Genomic DNA, 24,998 nt, shown 5'->3' on the forward strand with positions numbered 1-24,998 from the left:
TGAGGTAATGACTCGTTCTAACATTGTTCCTGCTGTATACGGTGTCACACGTTAGCCCAACTGCCAAACTTTCAATGGCATGGCTATGGAGAAACACCAAAAGTCTAAGAGGAATCCCTGGAAAAGGCAATTCACTCACTCATACTGGATTTTTCTAAGTACTACTTATAATCACTGGTCACAAACTAATTTATACCGTTCACAGACTTTTTTTATTTATTAACCCCTTCGCTGCTCATGACGAGCTCAGCTCGTCATGAGGCACGGTTGAGCTGTGCTTATGACGAGCTGAGCTCGTCATGAACAATGGGAAAGCCTTAAAAGCAGCACAGGAGGGGAAAACCATTAGCAGCCAAGGTGTTAAAAAAATAAACATGTAGATAAAACATAATACATTACATAATAAGTTTCTGTTATTCATAAAAAAGACTGACTCTAGGTGCAATCAATAAAAAACGAAGTTAAAAATAATTCAACATAGTATACAGATAAGACAGAGAAAAAAGTTATACATTTTAACAGATCCTCACCAATTTCATCACAATATAGTCTAAGGCAAAAGATACCACACGTCAAAATCAAAAGCAAAAAACCCCCAAGAATCAGACAACACCTATGTTCTGATACTGATTTCAAGATTCAAAAGGCCCTTTGAATGTTATTAGAACAAATCTCATTTACAATAAACCTAATTCCTGAGATTTACTGGGCTTGAATTCTTATGAAAAAAGAAGCGTCAACGCGTTTCGGTGTCGCTGCCCTTGGATATTGGCACACCTTCCTCAGGATAATTTTGGAGTCATAGGGGTTAAAATCATATATCCTTCCTTGAAGTTAAAATACTGTTTCTTTTTAAATAGATGGGGATCCAAATCCACGTTGCGCTGGATCCTGGATATTATCTTAGGAGTATACGTGGTCTCTAAGTATCGGGGATGACCTCTTCCCCGTGGTATTCCTTCTTTCTTAGGTTTCACCAACACCTCTGGATAACGGTGAATGGCTTTGTTGAGGAGATCCCTGATCTTTTGGTTATCCGGTCTCGAACGGCCACGGGTACGTCTGCTCCTGTGTGTTTCTCAGCATGGAGAAACACCCCCTTTCCTTTGCTTAACATGCTCATTAAGGATGTTTAATTGCTCAAATAAGTTCTGAAGCATGTGGAAGATCTCGTTTCAATTGGTCGATGAGGAATATACAGAAAGATCATTAGTGCAATGAACCATCCTCCACATGCTTCTAGATTTTAACCCCTTCGATGCTCATGACGAGCTCAGCTCGTCATGAGGCACGGTTGAGCTGTGCTCATAACGAGCTGAGCTCGTCATGAACAATGGGATTCATAGATTATCAGCACAGGAGGAAAATATCTCTAGCAGCCAAGGTGTTAAAAGAATCACTATCATTTGTGCATATCCTGGAATAGTGGGACAGTATGTATATATGTTTTTTTCTTCCTTTTTGAGGAAGTATTGCATAATGTGCTTCTTGTAACTGGCAACATGTTTACTCAAAAGTATCCTCCATCTGACATGACATGGACAATCTCACTCTAAAAATCAAAAATCCCACATTTCTTGGCTGTGGTGATGTAGAGTCGCGGGTTTGAGGTAATATGAAGGTTGTGGGACTTTGGTATTGAATTTGCCAAGATTGTGGGTAGCTGTGTATGCTTTCTCCATGGAAAACATTGCAATCATGGCATGCAAGGGTTTACAGGCTTTTAATCCCACTGGGCAGTTCTCCAGTGAGCTGGAGCCCTTGGAGGTCGTTTGTAGGACAAGTGGCTGCTCCAGGTGCCTCCTTCACTCTCACCAGCCCCTCGTCAAGGTTAAATTTAGCAGGCAGGAGCATCTTCCAGAGTGAGAAATGGAGAGAGGGAGAAAGTAGAGAGAAAACGATCAGAGAGGGAGAAGAGAGAGAGATGAGATCAGGGAGAAGGTAAACGAAATTGATAATAGTATTGCTTCCCTCTTCAAGCTTCCAAGTACCTTCAGAATCCCTACCAGGAGACACATACGCATGCACTAGGAGCCTAATGACGGGGTGCATGGTACAGAGGTGCGAAATTGTAGGGTCTGCAATCACCAGTTCTGATGCTAACTGCACAATTTTTTATCTCCGAAACAGGAAGTGTGAGAATTTGGGTTGCTGGTTGAGGGATGTGAAACCCTCCTCAAGCAACAACCACAATTCCTGTCGGGGTGAAGTCATAAGCAAACCCCAAATTAAGCTGTGCTTAATCCTGTGTTAGCTTGGCACAAAAGCAGTCAGGCTTAACTTAGAGGAAAAAGTGTAAAGTATTTATGCATCACTTCTGACAGTACTTATAATGAAACATACAACAAGAAAAATACCTTATCAATTTAGAAAAAATAGAGTAAACGTTAATAAATAATTTAAGACCAAAACTACAAAAATCCAATCAGTAGAACCAGAGAAATGAAATTTTAAAGATTTAAGTAAAAAAGAGCATCAAAATAGCACCGAATGCCAACTGCATTTATCTGGTCATGCCGAACAGGGACAAAGTCACAAGTTGAGGCTGATGGCAATGGAGCGCTGTCCTGCTGCAGGGAGCCAGTTAGGAGGTTCTTAGGAGATGCGAGGCTGAGATACGAGTTCCTGTGTCATCGTCAAGGATGCTGTTGGTGAGGAGATTGTGATATGAATTCCTGCAGGACCACTGCCTGCTCTTAAAAATATTTTCGTACCCATTCACAAAGGGGAAGCAGCCCCTGGGCACCTCTTCCTGTTTGCGAGTGGCTTACCACCCTTTTGAAAAGGGTGGTAAACTGAGAGTGTTTTGCGACCGCAATTACGGTCGCAAAACAATCATACATAGCTGTAAGACTCGCTATTAGAAAGAGACGCCCTTGGCATGCCCCATCTAATAGCGAGTCGCAAACCATATTTTGAGAGTTGCTAAGGGGTTAGCAACTCGCAAAATATGGTTTGTACATAGGGCTGACCTATTTTAAGGTCTCAAATCGGCCAAATTCCCATTTGCAACTGCAAAAACCAGTTGTGCATCTGCCCCAGTATGTTTAAAAGTACGTACTGCATAGTTAGAGTTTCTTGTTGATCATATGGGTGAAATTATGATATTTGCCTGCTTCCATGGACTTCCTTGCATGATTTTGGTCCCTGGATTTCCTTGCATGATTTGGTCGTGATAATTGTCAATCAAAGTCTCACACATTTAGTCCTTGAATGACACTCAAAGTACACTGAAATTATGAAAATGTCACACATAAGCAATCTGAAACCTTGGCATTGGAATGCAAGCTTGTACGTATTGCAATGAAGTATGAGTCACCGGTCTTTTGAAAAATCAATGTAATTGAACATATATGATCCTCTCAAAGTTGTATTTAATTTATTCTCCTTGGTGCGTCGTTTTCTGTGGTTAGGCAGCCGAACCCAGCCCTGAAGTCTTCCTGTGCCCATTCGTCGTTATGAAATTGTAGTCCTGCTTCTATGTCTTCGAAAATTCCCAGCGTTCGGTTTTCAAAATCTGGTCACCCTAACTATGGTGGCTTTATGAGTAAAAACTCATTAATGGCGAGCTATTTTACAAGAAATGGGGTACAATTATGCATTTTAGCTAAACATATAGATTTACAGCGAGTGTCTGTAAATTATTACGTGGTGAAGGCAACATTGAATGAAACATGAAGTTAGCCGGTAGAGGGCAGTATAAGAGCACAAACGAAAGACTGTGAAAAGGGATTTCTTTAAAAACAAAGGAGCGTGGCCGCGCTTCTTTAGGAATTTTTCCGAAACACAATAACAATGCTAGACAAAAACACAGAAATAAAATTCGACCGAAATAGTGCATGAACAATATAGGAATAGTAACTTCAGTACGCACAGCCAGTAGTTAGCTACAAAACTAGAGGCTATGGGCCAGATTTACTTCCCTACCAATTTGCGAGTCGTAACTTGCGTCGTTTTGCGACTCACAATTTACAACTCGCAAATTGGAATGTGTTTTTGATTCCTAATGGGGTCGCAAATTGCATGCCTCATTATTATACACGAGGCAGCTGCAATTTGCAACCCCGTTAAGAATGGCTGGCACTCCTAGGGATGGTGCCCTTTTTGAAAAACAGGGGACCCCTACAAATATTGAGTTTGCTAAATGTAGGGAATAGGTAACCAATTTTGAAAAGATAGAGAGTGCAACACCCTCAATAGCAAACAGTTCTCAAAACTGCCCTTTGTATACTCAACATCTGAAATTTACCTTGCGACATTTATGTATTAATAAACAGAGCGACATATTTTATCCTTTATATTTTTTCTTTTTATTGTATATATTTTATCTTTGATGTATAAAAAATAGTTTTTTTCTTTCTTTTTTATATAAACATATATAAATTATTTGTAATAAGATGATTTTGATTATATAGACACAAAATACAAATGATTGTATAACATATACAGAAAGCAAAATAATTTTTGTGAACAAACATGAAATTAGGTCGATGGAAAACTGAGGTTGGCAACAAGATGGAACAGAGCACAAGACTTAAGGTAGGTAATGCGGTGGAATTAAACACTACGCGCGTTTCGGCCTGTGGCCTTCGTCAGGTGACCGTCATTCGTGAAGTGTAGACATAACAATGTGTTGTGTGCAACAAAAATTTTTTATTGAGTGAATGTACATGGAATGATGGGTTTCCAATAGAGATAGAATGTTAAAAACTTAGAACCGGTGGTTAGCTGATGGCACGGCTCTTACTTAGATATTTTTGTCCACCTTAGTTCGATAGATTACAGTTGGATAAAATCAGGCTGGTTTTCAGATATAGGAACAAACGACTAATTAGCTTATAGGCTTAATAAATTCAGCCGAACATATGTAGAGTAAATATTCCAGGGATTCAATTGGATGACTTCAAGGCGCCATCTGCATTTGTACACAAGGCGTAATCTTTTTAAGCATGTGACTGCTCAATATTATTAGGGACCATCCGCTATCTTTACTGTTATTTCTTCTATTTGGTATGGTCCCGCTTAGTAACGATACTTCTGTCCTTGCCTCCTAGGGATGGTGGCCTGCTGGGGTCAGGAGACCACCATGTCTATGACAGCTTTTTTTTAACGAAGCATTTTTTTGAAATGCAGCCTGTTTTCCTTATAGGAAAATGGAAGGCATTTAAAAAAAAACACGTTTCTGTTTAATTTTTTACTGGCAGGAAGTGGTCCGCTGCCTTCTCTTAGAAAATATTTTCACATCCATTCACAACTCATTCTGTAGTGGACCTTTATATGAAATCGTTTGCATTCATTATTAACAGGAACTTTTTGTGTTGGTTAATTGTTGGCAAGGGTGCGAATTATAGTTACCCTAGGGCACCAACTGTAGTTACTTGAGCTACCTATACCTGGTAAATTTCAGTGGTTTTGTACATTCAAAATGTTACGTAGACACTGAAATTCTCAGCTAACTATTACGTTACATTAACCTTTGTTTTTTTCCAGTAAATTATTTCTAGCTTTTTTTTAACATGAAGTAATATTTTATTGCCATACGTAAAGCTAACCCCCTCGCCATAGGCCGAGCAGGGCAGGGGTTTGGCCACAGGGCATGGCGCGGCCAACTCCCCCTCAGGCTGCCCACCCCACGATGCGCACTGCCTTTGGCCATGTGTGGCAGACGGTTTGCCTTCAAGCCCAGTAGAGCCCATCCCCCAGGGTATTTTTTTAAGGAAAGGGGGGTCAACCAATATTTGGAAAGGGAAGGGGGCACATGGCTTCCTACCCATAGCCAGAAGTGGCCCCTGGAACCCCATCCCCAGGGGGCTTTAAGGGGAGACGCCACACGGCTCCCCTCACTGAGCCCAGAGTGGCCCCCGGATCCCATCCCACGGGCCATACCCTATATGTTATAGGGTGAGCAGCGCACCGCCCCTCTCAAAGCCAGGAGTGGCCCGGGGGACCCCATCCTCTGGGGCCAAAACATGTATGCTAAGGGATGAGGGTGTACAGCTCACCCCTGAGCCTTAATTGAGCCCAGGGACCCCAACTCCTCAGGGCTTAATTCCAGTAAAAAGGGGAATGGGCCACATGCCCATTCCCTGAGCCTTAATAGGCCCGGGTGTAGGAAGCAAGCTCTGTATATACTATATCAAAGTGAGGTATAGTGTGCACAGAGTCCAGTGGAACCCCAGAGTTAGGCAGAGGTAAAGTTAGCTAGCACCTCACTCTCCATTTGTGGTAGTGTGGTTGAGCATTAAGGCAGTATCAGAGGACAGTGTTAAGCATGTGTTGTACTCACTCAGTCAGTAAATGAATTTACAAACTCAAAGACTGAACTTCAGATCAATTGTTTTTGTATAAAAAACTTTCTTTTAGTTATTTTATTTTATAGAACCAAGCAAGCCTGGCACAGGTAAGCAATAAATACTTTACAGTAGTAATGCAGCTTGTAAACAGTTTGAATTGTAATTGTATATGTACTTTGGTTTGACTTACAGTATGGCTGCAGAGAAGTGCAATACTTTGTAAATGCAGCACATAGATTTGAAGTACAATTTTACAGAATTTCTTTAAGTTTTCAAACTCCACACTTGTTATTGTTATTCTATGGAGAAAAATGGTGTTATTTGTTTTGCGGTAAGTATTTGGGAGTTGAGGTTCTGGGGGAGACTCAGGGGTCCCCCAGGGTCAGGGATACACTCTTGTTACACCCTCAGTGACACTAGGGCAGCTGGGTGCAGAGTGCTGATGCCCAAAGTTATCTACTGGGGGATAGGCGGCCTCCGGTTGGTGGCTGCTGACGAGCAGGCAACTTGGTTGTGGAAGGAAAGCTCCTGGACTTTAGCTCAGGGCAAATGGGGAAACAAAGTAGCACCAAAGGTGCACCCTCAGCGGCACTAGGGCGGCTGGGTGCAGGGTGCTGTTTTCGACATCGGGCACCCTGTTGTTTGCAATGGGGAACCTCTGGTTTGCAAAGGCACTGCAGGCTTGGGGACGAAGGTCTTCTGGGTGTGACCACCACTTTGAGAGGTAAAGTTGGGAAGTAGGGGGTTCGTTAGGCACCATCGTTTGGCCACTCAACACCGTGGGGCGGCGGGTGCCGGGGTGCCTTTTGGGGTCGGCTCTTCTTACCAGCATCTAGTTGCAGTTAGGGGGACCTTCCGGATTTAGGGTGCAGGTTTCAGTAGGAGGCTTGAGGCAGGTCAGGGGTCACTGGATCTCGGGTTAGGATCGCTGGGGGGACCTCCTCATGGTGTTTGCCAACTCGAGCTCGTGCCGTCGACGACGGGTGCAGAGTGGGGCGGATCCCCAGTGTTAGGCTAGAACCAGAGGTTGCAGATGAACAAATCTGGTGTTCACAGGAGACACAGTCTTTGTGGTTGAAGGCGGACAGGTCCTCCAGGGATTTCAAGGTTGCTGGCTGCAGGACACACCGTGATTTCGCAGGAGCAGGTTCGAGGTGGAGACAGGCCCGTAGGGCTGGAGCCACATCAGTGGGTGTCTTCCTCTTGTTAGCTTCTGCATGGCTGTTCGGTCCTTCTTCTTCTTTTCTTGTAGTTTCTTCTGGTCTGAGGAAGCAAGGTTCAGGGGTGCCCCTAAATACTAGATTTAGGGGCGTTAGAGGTAGGTAAAAAGTTTGGGACCAATAGGTCCCTTCCTTGGGATGGGTACACCCCCTATTATGCTACCCTCCAGTGGAAGGGGGAGCATAAGCCTTTCTCTGGTTGGCTGAGTCCCCCATGTGCAAGATGGTGGGGACTGTGAGTTGTGCTTCACCTTGCCTCCCCACCTGATGGGTGGAGTTGGCAGAGGTGGGCACATCTTTCTTCCTCACTTGTTTTTCCTGCTGCTTCTCCCACCCAAAGTGGGGGTCAGAACCAGTGGGGACCAGTTGCTGAAAGCAGCAAGTGGCCTCGGGAAGCTCACAAAGGCGGCAAGCCTTTGAAACTTCCCCTTCGTGAACCCTGCCCATCCTCGGGGAGGAGGCTTGGCACCCGGTCCCAGGATGTGCATTGTTTCAGGCTCCAGAGAGCAGCAGGCTCTTGACCCAGGGGTCCAGAAACATGCCTGGTGGTGGCAGCAGAAAGAAATCACTCAGCCTGGACACAAGTGGTAGGTTAGTTTTCAGGGGTCATCTCTAATATTCCCTCTGTGTGCATGTTTCATTAAATCCCACACTGGCATCAGTGTGGGTTTAATGTGCTGAGAAGTTTGATACCAAACTTCTCAGTTTTCAGTGTAGGCATTATGGTGCTGTGGAGTTCGTAATGACAAACTCGCTGCACCATACACTCTTAATGGCAGCACTGCACTTACAATGTCTAAGAATGGACTTACACACTGCAGGGGTACAGGGCTCATGCACCTGTACCCTCACAACTGGTATAGTGTACCCCGCTAGAGGGGTGGTTGAACTATGCCAGGGCAGTGGGTTGAAGGCCTGGCACACATAGATGTGTGCCATATTGACTCTTCACTTTGTTCTGCACCAAAACACACAGCCTGCAAAGGCAGCGTGTGAGTGTAATAGTACATGGCCTCTTAGGGTGGCACAATAAGTGCTGCAGCCCTTAGAGGCCTTCTCTGGTCACAGTGCCCCGGGCACCTGTGGCGTCATTTACCAGGGGCAGACCTGTGGCCAGAGATGTCAATTGAGTTTAGGCTTCAATGCAGTTTTAGGGAAAGAACATGGGCCCTGGGTACCTGATTAGCAGGAGCCCAGGAAACAATCTGTCAAAGCACACGAACAATTCAACTAAAAGTGGGGGCAACCATGCAGAAAGAGGGCACTTTCTCACACAGGGTACCCCTTCGCTCAGGGCAATGAAAAGGTGAGGGTATGCACAACCCATCCCCCTCAACCTATTATGCCCCAGAGACCCTCTTCTTAATTATAGGTGGGTACACCGGTGCACACACAGGGCACCCATCAAACAGCAAGTTTAGAGCTGCGGAGGGAGTCCCATGGCCCCTGCGGCTAGCCGGCTCCGCTTACAGTACCGACATTGTTTCTGCCGGGGGTGCAGCTATTTCTGCATGCCCCTACCATTTTGGAGCAATGTGTCTTTCACTGCCCACAGGATCACAGTCAGCAAAACAGAAATTACTTCCCTGCCCATGTTCCTGCAGGCAGGGAAGGGATGTCTGCTGCCTCCCGGTGGGAGATTCAAAAATACTTCCACAGGGTGGGAGCTAACATATTTTTCTCTGTCCGTCCTGATTTGGGCACAAAAACTACTGTGTCCTGGGAGTGGGCTTCCTGAGACAAAGTCTGTGACCTGGCCTTTTCTGACTCAGGGATGGGGCTGCACAGCCTCCCTCCTAAAATCCAGAGCCCTAAGATGGCTGCCATCACATCATTGTCGAAGTGGTAGAAGCCAAACAGTTCTCTCCATGAGATCTGTCAGCCCGCAAATCCTCTGCAGCCTGAAATAGTCAATGTTTTTGATTTAATTGCTTATAAACTACTGAACGGATTTACATCAAATCACAAAAAGCACTCTTTCTGGACCAAGATTTAGCTTTCTGACAAATTTGATGTAAATCTGCTCAGGCGTATGGGCTACAGCTGTGTCTAAATTTCCTATGGAAAAATGAGTTAGAAACGTGTTTTGGGTTCCCCCTTTTCTTTACCCCTGCCCGCTGTAACCCCTCAAAACTTTCTAGTTAGGAGCTGGGGTGGAAGAATACTTTTTTGAAAGAATTGTGAAGATTCATCAAACTGCCCCCAAGTTATTAGGAAAACAAACAAACATTGGCAAAGCCAATCTATCTGGCCTTTCACATGGCTACAGTAACTCGAGTAACTATTAAATGTCCTTTTCGAACTAGGAATAGCATTTTTTATTTCTTTCAGTATTTTTGATGTAGAAAATGAAACAACACATCACTTGTAAAAGTCAATTTGCGAAATACATAATTCAATGCCCCTGCAATCTCTAATATGTGGGAAGCACTATTCGCAAACTAAAGAAACGAATACTAGAACATGTAAGAGCTACCACAAATAATGATTGGAGCAATGCAGTGGCAAAACATATGGAGATACATCATCAAAGTGACTGGAAGAAATTTAAATTCTATGCTATTGAAAAAATTGAACAAAATGAATGAGGAGGAGATCGGAAACGAAAGCTATGACAAAGAGAATCTTGCCATTTACTGAATTAAAGAACATTAGCACATTATGGATTGAATCAGGATGAGGAGATGTACATACATTTAAAGATGAGAGATAACTAATTTGCTTCGATCAATTGATATCCATATTTATCATAGGGTTTTGATAAGTTTAGGATTTTAGCATAATAACTGCATGTTTTGCACAAACACTGTGCAATTTAAGTTAGGTTTTAGATGTAAAGCTAGTTAGATTGATGCAATTAAAGGAAATATTCAACTATACTGTAAGAACATCAACAGTGATACAGTTGAGAACAGATGTTAGAAGCATGGGTATCAGTGTTTACATAAATAGGAGAACATATTGACAATTAGCCCACTGGAGGGCACAAATGTCAATTTTAAGCAGAATTCACTATAAATTGTATTGCAAGTATTTATGTATAATGAAGGATATTGATAAAAGAATATCATCTGAGATGTCAGCAGTGATGTCATGAGTGATGTCACTGACCATGTCATGAGTGATGTAATATTGACATCATCAGCAGTGCATTGCGGGCGCGCGAGTTCTAGTTAGCTGAACTAACTATAACGGGGGAATTTTTATGGTTTTGTACGAGTGAAATGTCTAACTAACTATAACGCCCCTGAAACCTAGGGGTTTTTTCAGTGAATTTCTGAAAAAAAAACAAAGCTTACAGGGACGTTAATAGGTAGGCTCAGATTTCACTCGAACAAAACCAGTGAAATTCAGCAATTATTGTTACCTGAGCTAACTGTAACATATGCCCCGCAATGCACTGCTTATGATCTCACATATTATATCACTCATGCTATGGTCAGAGCCCAGTCCCTCCCCATGTCCCACTATGCACATTTATCATTACAGAGGGAGTTCTCAGCAGAGAGGCCAGTCCCTCCACACAACCTACTACACACCAGTCATCTGAAAGAGAGGTCTAAAAGGAGAGGGCAGTCACTCCAAACACCCTACTATGCACACCTATCATTACAGGGGGAGGTCTCAGCAGAGAGGCCAGTCCCTCCACACACCTTACTATGCATACCCATCATCTGAGAGGGAGGTATAAAAGGAGAGGACAGTCTCTCCCCGCACCCTACTGTAGCGTCCTCCCCAGCCTGGGTACTTGCCAATTACTAAATCACACACAAGGTTTAGTATAACATCTCTTCATTCTTTTACATGAAACCGCAAAAGCAACATTCTAAACCTGAATTCACTTCACTCCACTCTAACGCTTACATCACAAATCTGTGGAGTCCATCAGGAGCCACAAGGGCTCTGTCATTGCAAACTCACCTGACGCTATATTTCCCCCTCTGTTAAATAAAAAATTACAATGTTTTACAAATATATACACAATCATAGATCCTCAATGAGTCTTCATGGCGCTTTGATCACACACCCCAGCCATGTCTACAAAACTTGGGATAGGCAGTGTAAGTGTCCATGACCTGCATTGGTGATGTAGGAACAACAGTATTCAGGGGGGTCTTCCCTTGTCCTTTCAGACCCAGACTGTACATTGACATCAGTGCCTGAGAAGTGATGAGCCACATTTTGGAAATGTGTGGTATCTCTAGTAATGGACTTCCCAGTACATTGGGCAGTCACCATGTGTCCTTTGCTGGTTGCAATAGGAAATGTTTCGGAATCGAAAGGAGCATTAGACTTTCATCTAATTTTCTATGCTCACGAACAAGTACTCAATCTCTTCTAGTGAACGTAAACGTCTTTTGCATGGTGATGCTTGTCTGCATAGACCTTCATTTTCCTTTTACAATCTAAGGGCCCCATTAGGATGGCAGGTGGACTCAGTCCGCCCGCCACCCTAACGGAGATCGGGACCGCCCGCCGAAAGTGCGGGGGTCCCGACATTGGCATTAGGATGCACCCGCCACAGTGGCGGGCGCATTCCTCAAGTTTACATTGTGGCGGGCGGTGCTCACTGCACCGCCCACCACAATGTGAAATACAAATGCACGCATTTGCATAATCGAAGCGGCAGGCACTGCACGGTGCCTGCCGCTGCGATTATGCAAATGCAGGGGGGTACCACAGGTACCCCCCGTGTGCCACCTCCCTATGGCCGTCACTCTGGGGGCCCACAGGGGGCCCCCGCAGCAATCACCGCCTGCCTTTCAGTGGCGGCAATGCCGCCGCGGAAAGGCCCCTAAATTAAGCCATCGTAATATGGCTGGCGGTGTCCATTGGACACCGCCACCCTATTAATCTATTACCGCCGCGGTACCAAGGCGATCGCGGTGGTAAAGCGGCAGACGGTCTTTCCGTCCGCCATTGTCCCCTCCGCCATCCTAATCAGGCGGAGGTGAAAACTAGAATGGTTGTCGGGCTGATTGCCTCCGCCTGGGTGGCGGTGGCCACCGCCACCCTGGCGGAGGCAATCCGCCCGATATCCTAATGGAGCCCTAAGTCTTTCATGCAGGTTTTTCCTCAGTATTAGATCTTCTGTTGTTCCATTGAAATAACTTGGTTGTCATGGCTCCCGAACATCAAGGGTGCAGGGCTTTCACCTGTGGTTGAGTGAGGGGTCGAACGGTAAACTCAATAATGAAAATTTAAGACAGTTTTAAGATCGAGCATTTCTGGTACAGCACGCTGAACAACTTTCATTAGAGTGCTAATGAAATGTTCGGCCAGCCCATTGCCCTATGGTCAAAGAGGTGTGCTTTTCTGATGCTTCACAATAAGATGACTGAGAAAGTTCTCGACTGTTGAAAAGCGGGTCATTGTCAGATTTTAAGATTGCAGGCACACTCCTTTTCACAAAGATACCGTCCAATCTCTTGTTGACTCTTGCTCGAGTGATAGATGAGAGATCTTCTATCAGTGGAAAATGGGTGTATTCATCAAAGTTCACCATCAACTGATGTCCGTTGTCAAGCGAACCGAATAAGTCAACAGCATTTCTTTACCATGCATGTGTTGGCAACTCTGACATATCTAAAGGGTATTGAACAATTTTCGATGAAAGGCAGTTGCATAGATGACAGCCCTTCAATTTTCTTTCAACACGCTCGTCGAGATGTGGAAACCAGACGCTTTGGCAGCAACAATTCCACAATGTTGTTCTTGGGCCACTTCAGTTATCTGTTGTCGCAGACTCTCTGGAATGACAACTTTCGAACATCTTAGAATAATGCCTTCCTGAGTAATAACCAGTTTGTCTTTGACATTTATAAACTCCTGGTATTCACTGTCACTGGTAAGAGGTCAAGAGTGCTGGTATGGGGGGAGGAGCCAAGATGGCGATCGGAGCGGACGTGTAGGCTCTCGGCTCCGCCGGCCCTTGAGTCCCGCACCGGAATCCTGCTCAATATCCTGAGGTGCATCACAGGCGAGACGTGCGGGAAGCTGTGCTGACTTTGCCAGCGTTCCTCCTAGTTCTCCACCCGCCCGGTGACTGAAGATATCGGTAAATTGCCTCGCAGCCCTGGACCCCGCTCGTATCGCTGCGCCCTGCCGGACCTCGCGGGCTCCGAGACGGCCGGGCTGCTCACTTGGGGGCCGGAGTCTGGGAAGTGCTGCCCCTGCCCGTGACACGGACTGGCCGACGCATGCCGCCAGGGTCTTATTGCGCATTTACAGTGTAGCGCGAGGGCGAGGCGGAGACGTGTTGTGTGCGAGACTCCTTTGTCCGGCGCTGATGAAGTGTTGTTTGGCTTCCATCGTTGCTCTGCCTGGCATCGGCGAGCCCCCCCTCTGCTCTGCCTAATTTACCAAGTTGACGCGGTTCCCTGCTTGTACCGCTGACCGAGGGTGACTCTGGAGACACCGAGGGAGTCCATTGAAAATCAGTCGTGCCTTGCAACCCCCCTTCCCCCCCAGCTCTTACACTGGATCGTAGGCAAGATGGCGATGCCTGCTCACTTGCTACGTGGGGACGACTGCCCACCCTCGCCTTGGAATTGCGAGCTTACTTCCCAGCTGGGGGCCAGATCGCATTCATCCTCCTGGGATTCGGAGCTAAGGGGACCGCAGCCTGAATGGACTTATGGAGATGTTTTAGCTTCTTTGGGGGAACTACGATCAACGATGGCACACGACTACTGTAAACTGGGTGAGAAGGTTGATGCATGTGTGCTCGATCTGGGGCGGGAGCAGAGGGTCTGTTCCCGACAATGTTTAGATTTGCCCTTGCTGCTGACTGTCTGTGAAACAATGTCTCCGAGTGCTCATGGCGAGATTAGTGCTGCTATTGCCGGCACTTGTAGCGACTCACGGCCACCCATCAGTTCTGTTGATGCTACTTTGTTTCCCTTTCGTCCCGAGACTGAATATCTGCCTCACTCAACATCGCCACTGTTTTGGGCACTGGAAGCATGTTCTCTCGCCCCCTCGCCTGCTCCTTCCTTGGGGATTTCGCTCTCCCTGTTATGGAACTTTTGCCACCTGGATGTATCGAAAGGACTTTTAATCGAGGGAAACGTACTTCTTGGGGGCAGGCGACGTCCATTCTGTGCTCACGTACCTCCCCCTTTCTCATTGCGGCCATTTTGTCTCTTTGTCTTGGACGGTAGTGGCTTTCCATGGAGGGTGGGCAAGGGGATACGTCCAAGATCGGGCCAGGGCTAGGCGGTTTCTTTAGTGGAATTGACACGCCGGCGGGTGGGGACCAGGTTGGGACTGATTTCTGTCTGCTTTGTCTGCATATCTCGAAGTGACTCTCCCTAATTGCCATATTTTTTGCTATTTCTATTGTGCTGATGTTATTGGGGTGGAGGATATTTATGGGGCCGGCGGTGACCGGGAGTATGTGTAGTTGGCCCTCCTCTCGGCCTCTTCTTTTCATGGGAGTTATAGACTAGAATATTCTTTTCTTACTCTCTATATTTCAGATGTTATAATTATTCCTTTTTCTTTTTCCTTCTTTCTTCCTTGTCCTATATTTCGGGTTTATTGGGCGACAGACACACTGCTGGGGGGGTTAGGCCGTAGCCTCTGCATGCGTGTAGGGTGGGGGGTTGGGGGATGGGATTTTAGTTTCTTGATTTCAGTTTCTATGGTGCCTTGATTTTCTTCTTTGTTTCGTTTTTCCCTCTTTATTCTACCTTGGGTCCGTGTCTTATACAGTTTAGGGGTGGGTGGCGGTGGACACTGGTATGATGTTAGATGTGTAACTCCTGTTGCACATATTTTGCGCTGCCATGCTACTTAGAGGACCTGACTAGTGGATAACTTGTTTGCGGGGTAAACTTGTTGTTACTATCACTTCATGCTAGCACGGACTCCACTTTCTTAGTTTATTGTTTATGTAAAAACTAAAATGTCGAACTTAAATAGCTGGAACAAAAACGAAAAACAAACCTTCATTGTTCCTGGGACACGGTTTCACGATGCTCTACAGTGTAACTTTTAAATGCTTGCTTATCGTACTGATGTGTCACTGTGTCACCGTATTGCTTGCTTTGGTGCTTCAAACGTATTCGTGGCCGGCCTGTTGGTTGTGGGCCCGTATTTGTTCTTTATTAATGCAGAATAAAGGTTTACAAAAATTAAAACAAAAAAACAAAAAAAGAGTGCTGGTATGAAGACTAATGTGTAATGTCTTTCAGTTTTTGTATGTCACTATATTAACATGTGGCAGTGACAATTTGTTCCAGCGAAATGGCAGCTGGGGTACTTAATTTTACTATGAAATTTCTGTATGCTTTAACCGTTTTGTGAGGATTGCCAGGGCACTGTAGAGGCACGCATGAAAAGTAGTCAGTAGGGCTTTGATCTTTCCCTGGGTGATGGTGTAGTTGTATTTTTTTGATTGCAGATCCAAACGTTCAATACAAGGAGGCATTTTTGCCTTTGGATTGCCAAAGATAGTCAACAATGCTTGATGATCTGTCACAAGAGTGAAGGGCTTCCCACACAAGAATATGTGGAAATGTTCACAAGCCCGCACCACTGCAAAGCTTTCTTTCTCAAGTTGTGAATAACAATAACAGCATTCCGTTTGGGACAAACTTCGGCTTGCATATGCCACGATACATCTTCAAGCATTTGGGAGTCCACTGTGCTGTGCCAGTATGGCACCTTACCCGACTGAGCTAGTGTCAATAGCAACCTCAATATGAAGCTTTGGATCAAAATGTTCCATTTCAGTAGCGCTTTCGATAGCTTGTTTAATTTTATGAAAGCTTTGCTCGCATTCATGTGATCAGTGAAAAAAAACATTGTTTTTTGTCAAGTCTCTTAATGGCACACTGCCAGTGGCAAAGTCTCATATGTAAAAAGAGACTGAGTTTTCCTCTGTTTCTGTTTCTCCTACCTTTTTCTATATTCTTTTCTACTCTAATTTCGTGCACAATCAGGAATTTTCAATTCCTGCCCCACATAAGGTGCCTTTACTTTGCTCTCTCCCACCATTGGGCACCCCCGCTTGGTCCCCCTACTTTTGCGCCTGCTCCGCAATACTGAGCGATACCAAAAAGGAGGATGGAGGGAGCGTTTGAAAACATCAAACACTCACCCCCTATCAACTGATCTGGGTTTAATGCATCATCATTCTTTAGCTCACTCCACCACCCCAGTTCAGACATGGCCATATGCAAATCAGTCTGACCCTATGCCTCATGGGAACAGTCCAGCCCGAACTGCCAAGCCATGTCTTCCCTGGACCAGAAACAAGCATCCTGGGACTGGTTTCGGGTTCATAACCCTCATCAGCCAGGCTATCTTGAATCCTGTGGCAAAGTGAGCAAGGGACCCACGTCTGGGCATATCCTGCCAACTTAGGGTGAACAAAGTGATACCAAAGGGGATGATGGACAGAGCGTTTGAGCAAATCAAACACTCACCCCCAGTCAACTGATCTGAGTTTAATCCATCATCATTCTTTAGCTCCCTTCACCGCCTCAGTTCAGACATGGCCATATGCAAATAAGTCTGACCCTGTGCCTCATGGGAACAGTCCAGCCGAACTGCCAAGCCATGTCTTCCCTGGACTGGGAAAAAGCATCCTGGGACCGGTTTTAGGTTCATAACCCTCATCAGCCAGGCTATCTTGAATCCAGTGGCAAAGTGAGCAAGGGACCCACGTCTGGGCATACCCTGCCAACTTAGGGTGAACAAAGCGATACCGCAATACTGGCAACTCCGAAGTCACCTCTCCTCCTATTTTTAACTCCTATCAACATTTCACATCTTGTTCACCATATCAATGCCTACCAACAGACCTGTATGTTGTTTTATGCTCACCTTGTAGCGGGCATATACTTTCTATGTAACAGTTTTTTTCTATGCTTCTGAAAAAAAAAATTTGAACATATAAAAAGAAAGTACATGCTCTAGTCTACGTGTCAGGATTTTCTACTGATACTGATAAGGAAGGTATTTAAGAACTCATTAAACATGTGTTCTCTTTCTAGTTCGTTTTCCAGAGCACTAAACATAATTTCTATGACAAAATAAACCACTCATTCTGTTCCTCTACTACAGTCTCCTCTGTAGAAAATGTTTTCAGGTCTCCAGCTCATATTCAATCAAGATGATATTCAGGTGTGTCACACTTTTGCCATGAATACAGAATGTTAGGACTCTAGTTGGTCAGTTGAACACTGTTGTGAAGCTACAGTAGAATCCTGGGGAACCAACTGACACACTGCTACTGTTGGAAGTACATGTTTTACTCAGAATATGGGAATTTATTTTCACTTGGTTGAGGAAGATAGTGTAACCATATGGAAAATGTGCTCTCATTTTAGCTTTTGGAGTACATTTCACAACCTATATAATACAATTTCGCAAGATAACAGTTTTCAAACATAGTTCTTCAAATCCAGGCAGAGAGTAACTATTTTCCACAGGGTAAAGCCACCTGAGAACTCACCAGAATTCCTAAAATAGAGTACAACACTAGTATAACACTAGTACCAATGATTTATATTGTGGAAAGAATTGTTGCAGGTATTCTGCTCAGGAACAGAAATATGCTTAGGGTCATAGAACATCAGTTGTTAGGGACTGAGTCACGATACATCCTCAGGACCATGAACCAGAGTCCTACTAGCTATAGTATGTCACTTGCCCTCCTACTCATAACCAGAGAAACAAGTGAATTGACACCCTAGAACACAACGCTCCCGACCCTCTCAGGGATCACTGTGACAGGACACTACCTTTCGCTCACATACTCTTACTTGCCCACAATAAGCTATGAAAGAGACACAAAGGAAGTTTGAGATGTTTATTAAAACTATTGTGCTCCTGCAGTATGCGTGCCACAATTAGAAAACAACTACCTGGCCTAAATACCATCAGCATTGCCAATAAACTGTGTATTATAAAAAGCCATGTCATTTTATAAGACAGAATAGCCGAACCCGTTTACCCATCTACAGAAGCAAAACTGATTATATAGCAAAGATCTGTAGGTTTAGCAGCAGACCCCGTACCTTAGCATACACATACGGATGTATTACATCTCAGATACAGCCACGAGCTTCTCGCAGAAAATATTGGTCTCTCTCTGCCTACTACATTACTGTGTTTACCTATATGACAACTGGAGAGTTTCCGCCCCATCTCCCTCCTGCCCTGGGTCTCGAAAATATCTGAGGTTCATGTCAATACCATCTTGATGGAGTATCTGGAGGCAAATAACGTACTAGACCCTTCTCAGAATGGATTCCGTTCTGGTCACGGCACAGAATCTGCTCTTCTTGCTGTCACCGAACATTTGAGATGGGCCTTAGACACCGGTCGTATGTCGGCACTGATTTTGGTTGAGCTCAGTGCCGCGTTCAACATAGTCTCCCACCAGATCCTGCTGAGGCGCTTGGAGGAGGTGGGCATAGCGGATGCCGCTCTGGATTGGTTTGCCTCCTTTCTTTCTAGGAGGACCTTTCAGCTGACCATCACTCTTTTTTCGTCCAAAGTATATGCCATCAAGCAGGGGGTTCCTCAGGGCTCGGCTTTGAGCCCTACCCTGTTCAACCTGTATGTGCAACCATTGACGACGATGGCTAAAAACAGAGGGCTCACGGTGGTGTCTTAATCAGGCGACACCCAGTTGGTAGTCACTCTCAACAATGACACTACTCGGGATGGTTGTAAGTTCCATAGCGATCTTGAGCCTGTCTCGGGGTGGATGACTGCCAACTGTCGCCAGCTCAATGCTAGCAAGTCTGAGGTTCTGTTAGTGGGGAGAGACTTGGAGCTGTGGTGTAAGCACTGGTAGCCCGCTGCACTGTGGTCGGCACCTGCTCCTAAACAGGGGATGAAAAACCTAGGTGTCTGGTTTGACACAGCCCTTAACTTTAGAACGCAAACTAAGAAGGTGGCAGGGACGTGTTTAGGGCTACTATGGGGGCTTAAACCTCTGCTGCGCTTCTTTGACCCCTCAATCAGGCAGGTTGTCATCCGGGCCTTGATTCTGTCTAGACTGGACTATGCCAGCTCCCTTTATCTCGGGGCTAACCAGGCTGAGATTGTCAGACTGCAAAGGGTCCGAGAACTTCTTGGCCTGCCAAGGTGGTGTTCTACCTCTAATGCAATACGCCGCCTACACTGGCTGCCTGTGGCCAAGCGTGTGGAATTCAAGGCCCTCTGAATTACTTTTAAAATCCTCAACTCATCATCGCCATGCATTCTGTCCAAGCTGCACTCTTTCTATATCCCCTCTCACCAACTTCGCTCCATGGGACTGAATCTTGTGCTTGACCCAGGGTGAGGAGGGCTTGTGCTGGAGGCTGCTCTTTGCGGTGTTGGCTTCTAAACTCTGGAATTCTCTTCCTATTTCCATCCGCAGCATAAAGCTTTATCTGCTTTTCCGTAAAGCTATTAAAATGTTACTTTTCCCTCTTCTATAAGCTGTTCAGTTGCTACTAGCTGCACCCATCTGGTTTCAATTAGGGAATGACACACCGTCCTTGTCAAACAGAAAGCGCCATGTTCAAATACACAAGCACATATAAACAGAGCACATTAGCAATAAATTATCGCAAATACTCTTATACTGGTCGCTATTTGATATAGTCAATCAGATAATGTACATTATGATAAGGACGGTGTGTCATTCCCTAATTGCACGCAACTTAGGGATACCAGCTGATCCACAGTGTAATGTTGTCATTTCACCCCTTTGCAAAATTACTGTTGCCGATTTTCGGCGGAATTGCGATCAACATCAGCACAAGAATGTTTGCAATATTGTACTGTAGCTGTGTGTTGTGGAGATGCGCTTGTGAATTCCAACATGGCGCCTACTACTTGCCTAGGAGGTTTTGTCCCTTCTTGATTTCTATTCATGTAATCAGAAAACGTTATCAGTATGCCATCTTCGAGGTGTCATGAACACCAAAGAAGGCTTGACGCCGAAACGCCTCTGTTCAACAAAAAATAAAAGAAGTTTGCGAAACGTCCCCCTGTGAGTGCGGTAATACTTGAAAAAACTGAGAATTTGAGCATTTTATATATATATATATCTATATATATCTATATATATATCTATATATATATCTATCTATATATCTATCTATATCTATATATATATATATATATATATATATACATATATATATATATATATATATATATATATATATATATATATATATATATATAAAATCAAAAGAGTGACCCAGAAGGCCATGGAAAAGGCCACGCCTATTGGGGCGGGGTTCAAGGACTGATAAAGCGTACATTTACTGCCGAAGTTGTCACTCGATTAAGTCAATGAATAAGGGAATACCGAAACGCGTCTGGCTGAGAAATGATTGAATGCTGTTTTCATCTGAATCTGCTTGCGGCATTCATTAAAATGTGTGCAAGATTCAACTTACCTGGTAGCTCTTCCCTTGGGGCAAAACTCTTTTGATTTGATGTTAGCGGCCATGCTCAGCCGTGGAAGAAGCTACACCGCTGCTGAGGGCCCGTGGAGCTTTTGAAATAGAAACTCCACTGAAACGGGAGGCAAGGCCTGGTGAATGCGGAAAGAGGCAGCAGTTTTCAGGGTGACCATGCATCTGCCCACTGTGGTTTGAATTTTAACATTTGCGGTGCACCTCGGCAGGCTCACTGGAGCAATACTTGATGTGACTACATGACACAGAAGGCCAAGGAAAAGGCCACGCCTATTGGGGCGGGGTTCAAGGACTGATAAAGCGTAAATTTACTGCAGAAGTTGTCACTCGATTAAGCCAATGAATAAGGGAATACCGAAACGCGTCTGGCTGAGAAATGATTGAATGCTGTTTTCATCTGAATCTGCTTGCGGCATTCATTAAAATGTGTGCAAGATTCAACTTACCTGGTGGCTCTTCCTTTGGGGCAAAACTCTTTTGATTTTATATATATATATATATATTCACTGAAAAAACCATAGGTTTCAGGCCTTATATAGTTAGGAATTAGCATTTAAAAAACCTTTAATATTCACTCAAAAAACTATACCTTTTAGGGGTGTTATAGTTAGCTGGACATTTCACTCGTACAAAACCATTGAAATTGCTCCTATATAGTTAGTTGTACTAACTATATATCGCCCACCCGCAATCCACTGCTGATGATGTCACATATTACATCATTCATGACAAGGTCAGTGACATCACTGATGACATCTCAAATGACATCACTGATGACATCACTGATGACATCATCCAGTGAATGTGGTTTGCTTCATTATTTAAATATTCATTATATATAGCAATTTGCATTGAAGAATGAGTGGATATATTAAAATAAATATTTGGATGGAGGATTTAGTAGCAGTGTAATTGACTGTTTACTTGACCAATTTATAGTGTCTCACTAAATATAGTGGATAGTGCCTAAACTGTTTGAATATCTGTATCTCTTTGTCAGTTGTTGTGTAAACAGGTACTCCAGTTGGTTACTAGCTATGTGAAAGTCTGTATTAGTTATTGATTAGTTAACTGAGTATTTGTACGGAAGAGGGAATGTGTGTGTGGTTCGGTGGGGGGTGTGTGACTGTCCAAAGATGTGTGAATAGTTGATTCACTAGATATATGAAGTTAAAACTAAATGTTCTAACAATTGTTTGGGAGAGTGAATATCTTTATGGGTATGGTGATGAGCAAATATATTTCTCAATGGTACATGTCCAACAAACTAGAAAAATAAAAGGCAGTGTATGTGTCAGTTGTTGTATATAAATAAGTATACATAAGACTCAATGATTGTGTGAGTGACTGTATGGATAACTTTATACTTGTAATAATGATTTTATAATTCACTAAGTATGACTTACTATCTAAATGAATAGATGAAGTTGTGTTTGTATAAGTGTGTAGCTAAGTAAATATGTAAGTACGATCCATTGTTTGCATAAGTGAGTAGGATGACTTCATATGTGAATAGGATGTGTGCTGGTGTGTAATGTCGATTTAGGTGTATAAGTATTTTTGATAGTGTTCTATTGTTCATTTACAGCATGTATGAGTGAATCTAAAGGTAAGTGATTAAATGTGTGTATACATCTATGAATCACTGAGTGGGTTTTTAGATACTTGTATTGCTGTAACAATGGATTCAAATATCATACTCTGTATTTTACAAAGAGTGGTGAAAGATTTTACTAGTGTATGAAAAGGTCAATGTGATTGTCACGTGGATGATGTCATCAGTGATGTCATCAGTGATGTCATTTGAGATGTCATCAGTGATGTCCCTGACCTTGTCATGAATGATGTAATATGTGACATCATCAGCAGTGGATTGCGGGTGCGCGATATATAGTTAGTACAACTAACTATATAAGAGCAATTTCAATGTTTTTGTATGAGTGAAATGTCCAGCTAACTATAACACCCCTAAAACGTATAGTTTTTAGAGTGAATTTTAAAGGTTTTTTAAATGCTAATTCCTAACTATATAAGGCCTGAAACCTATGGTTTTTTTCAGTGAATTTCAAAGGTTTTTTAAATGCTAATTCCTAACTATATAAGACCTGAAAGCCCACCAGGAATCTCCAGTATGCTCCAGGGGACTGCATTGCAGAGAGGTGTAATGAAGCCACGCCCCTTTTTACACCTCTCTGCAACACAGCCCCGTGCATGTTTGAAGAGGGGAAACTAATTCCCCTTGCATACTGGGGGCCCCTGGGGGCCAACTAGCCCACCTGGAACCTCCAGTATGCGCCAGGGGGCTGCATTGCAGAGGTGTAATGAGGCTATGCCCATTGTTACACCTCTCCGCAACTCAGCCCACTGGCGCGTTTGCAGAGCGGGAACTAATTCCCCTTGCGTACTATGGGTCCCTGGGAGCCAACTAGCCCACCAGGAGCCTCCAGTATGCACCAGGGGGCTGCATTGCAGAGAGGTGTAATGAGGCCACACCCTTTTTTACACCTCTCTGCAACGCAGCCCCCGTGCATGTTTGAAGAGGGGGAACTAATTCTCCTTGCATACTAGGGGTCCCTGGGGGCCAACTAGCCCACCTGGAACCTCCAGTATGTGCCAGGGGGCTGCATTGCACAGAGGTGTAATGAGGCAATGCCCCTTTTTACACCTCTCTGCAACGCAGACCACTGGCGCATTTGCAGAGGGGGGACTAATTCCCCTTGCATACTGGGGGTCCCTGGGTCATATCTTATCATATCTTTTTAGGAAAATAAAAGCATTTGAATATACACCAAGATTCAGCGCTTCAATAAGGACTCTAAGTGATATGATTTGATTGGACTTATTGTGCAAGTGGTGCTGTGCCAAACTTTGGAATATTCTCCACCACTCTCTACCACTTACTCTCTACAACTCCAATACTCTCTAATACTCACTCTCTACTACTCATTCTCTACTACTCTCTACTACTCTCTCTCTACTACTCACTCCCTACTACTCACTATCTACTACTCCCTACTACTCACTCTCTACTACTCTGTACTCTCTACTACTCACTCTCTGCTACTCTCTCTCTACTACTCACTCTTTACTACTCACTCTCTACTACTCTCTACTACTCACTCTCTACTTCTCACTCTCTACTACTCTCTACTACTCACTCTCTACTACCCTCTACTACTCACTCTCTACTACTCACTCTCTACTACTCTCTACTACTCACTCTCTACTACTCTCTCTCTGCTACTCTCTACTACTCTCTACTATTCTCTCTCTTGGATAGTCACTCTCTACTACTCTCTACTACTCACTCTCTACTACTCATTCTCTACTACTCTCTACTACTCACTCTTTACTACTCTCTACTACTCACTCTACTACTTACTCTCTACTCACTCTCTACTACTCACTCTCTACTACTCACTCTCTACTACTCACTCTAATATTCAGTCTACTGCTCTCTACTACTCACTCTCTGCTACTCTCTCTACTGCTCTCTACTACTCTCTACTACTCACTCTCAACTCTCTACTCTCTACATCTCTACCTCTCTCTACTTCTCTCTCTACTAGTCTCTACCTCCCTACCTCTACCTCTCTACCTCTCTACCTCTACCACTCTACCTCTCTCTACACGCACACATATACACATATATATATGCATATGCATGTATATATATGTATGTGTGTATATATATATACATACATATATAAACATATATAATCTGCATATCTATATAAATACAAATATAAATGCATGCATACATATACATATATGCATACATATGCATGTTATTTACATGAAAGTTTTAAAAACACTAGTAAAACAAAGCTAAAAACCCACCTCATTACAAACAGAATGGCATTAACTTAAACGAGGGCGAGATCTATTGCATTTTCAATGCTTGTTTACTTTGGTTCCATCAAGAAGGCATTCAGAAGTGTCACACATTTGCCATAAACTCTGAATGTTAGCACTCTATTTGCTCAAAAGATCACTGTAGTAAAGCTACTGCACATTTTGAGTGACTTCTCAAACCCTCTTCTATT

The sequence above is a fragment of the Lissotriton vulgaris genome, chromosome 8, assembly GCF_964263255.1.
Source record: "Lissotriton vulgaris chromosome 8, aLisVul1.2, whole genome shotgun sequence".
In the NCBI taxonomy this organism is placed as follows: Eukaryota; Metazoa; Chordata; class Amphibia; order Caudata; family Salamandridae; genus Lissotriton; species Lissotriton vulgaris.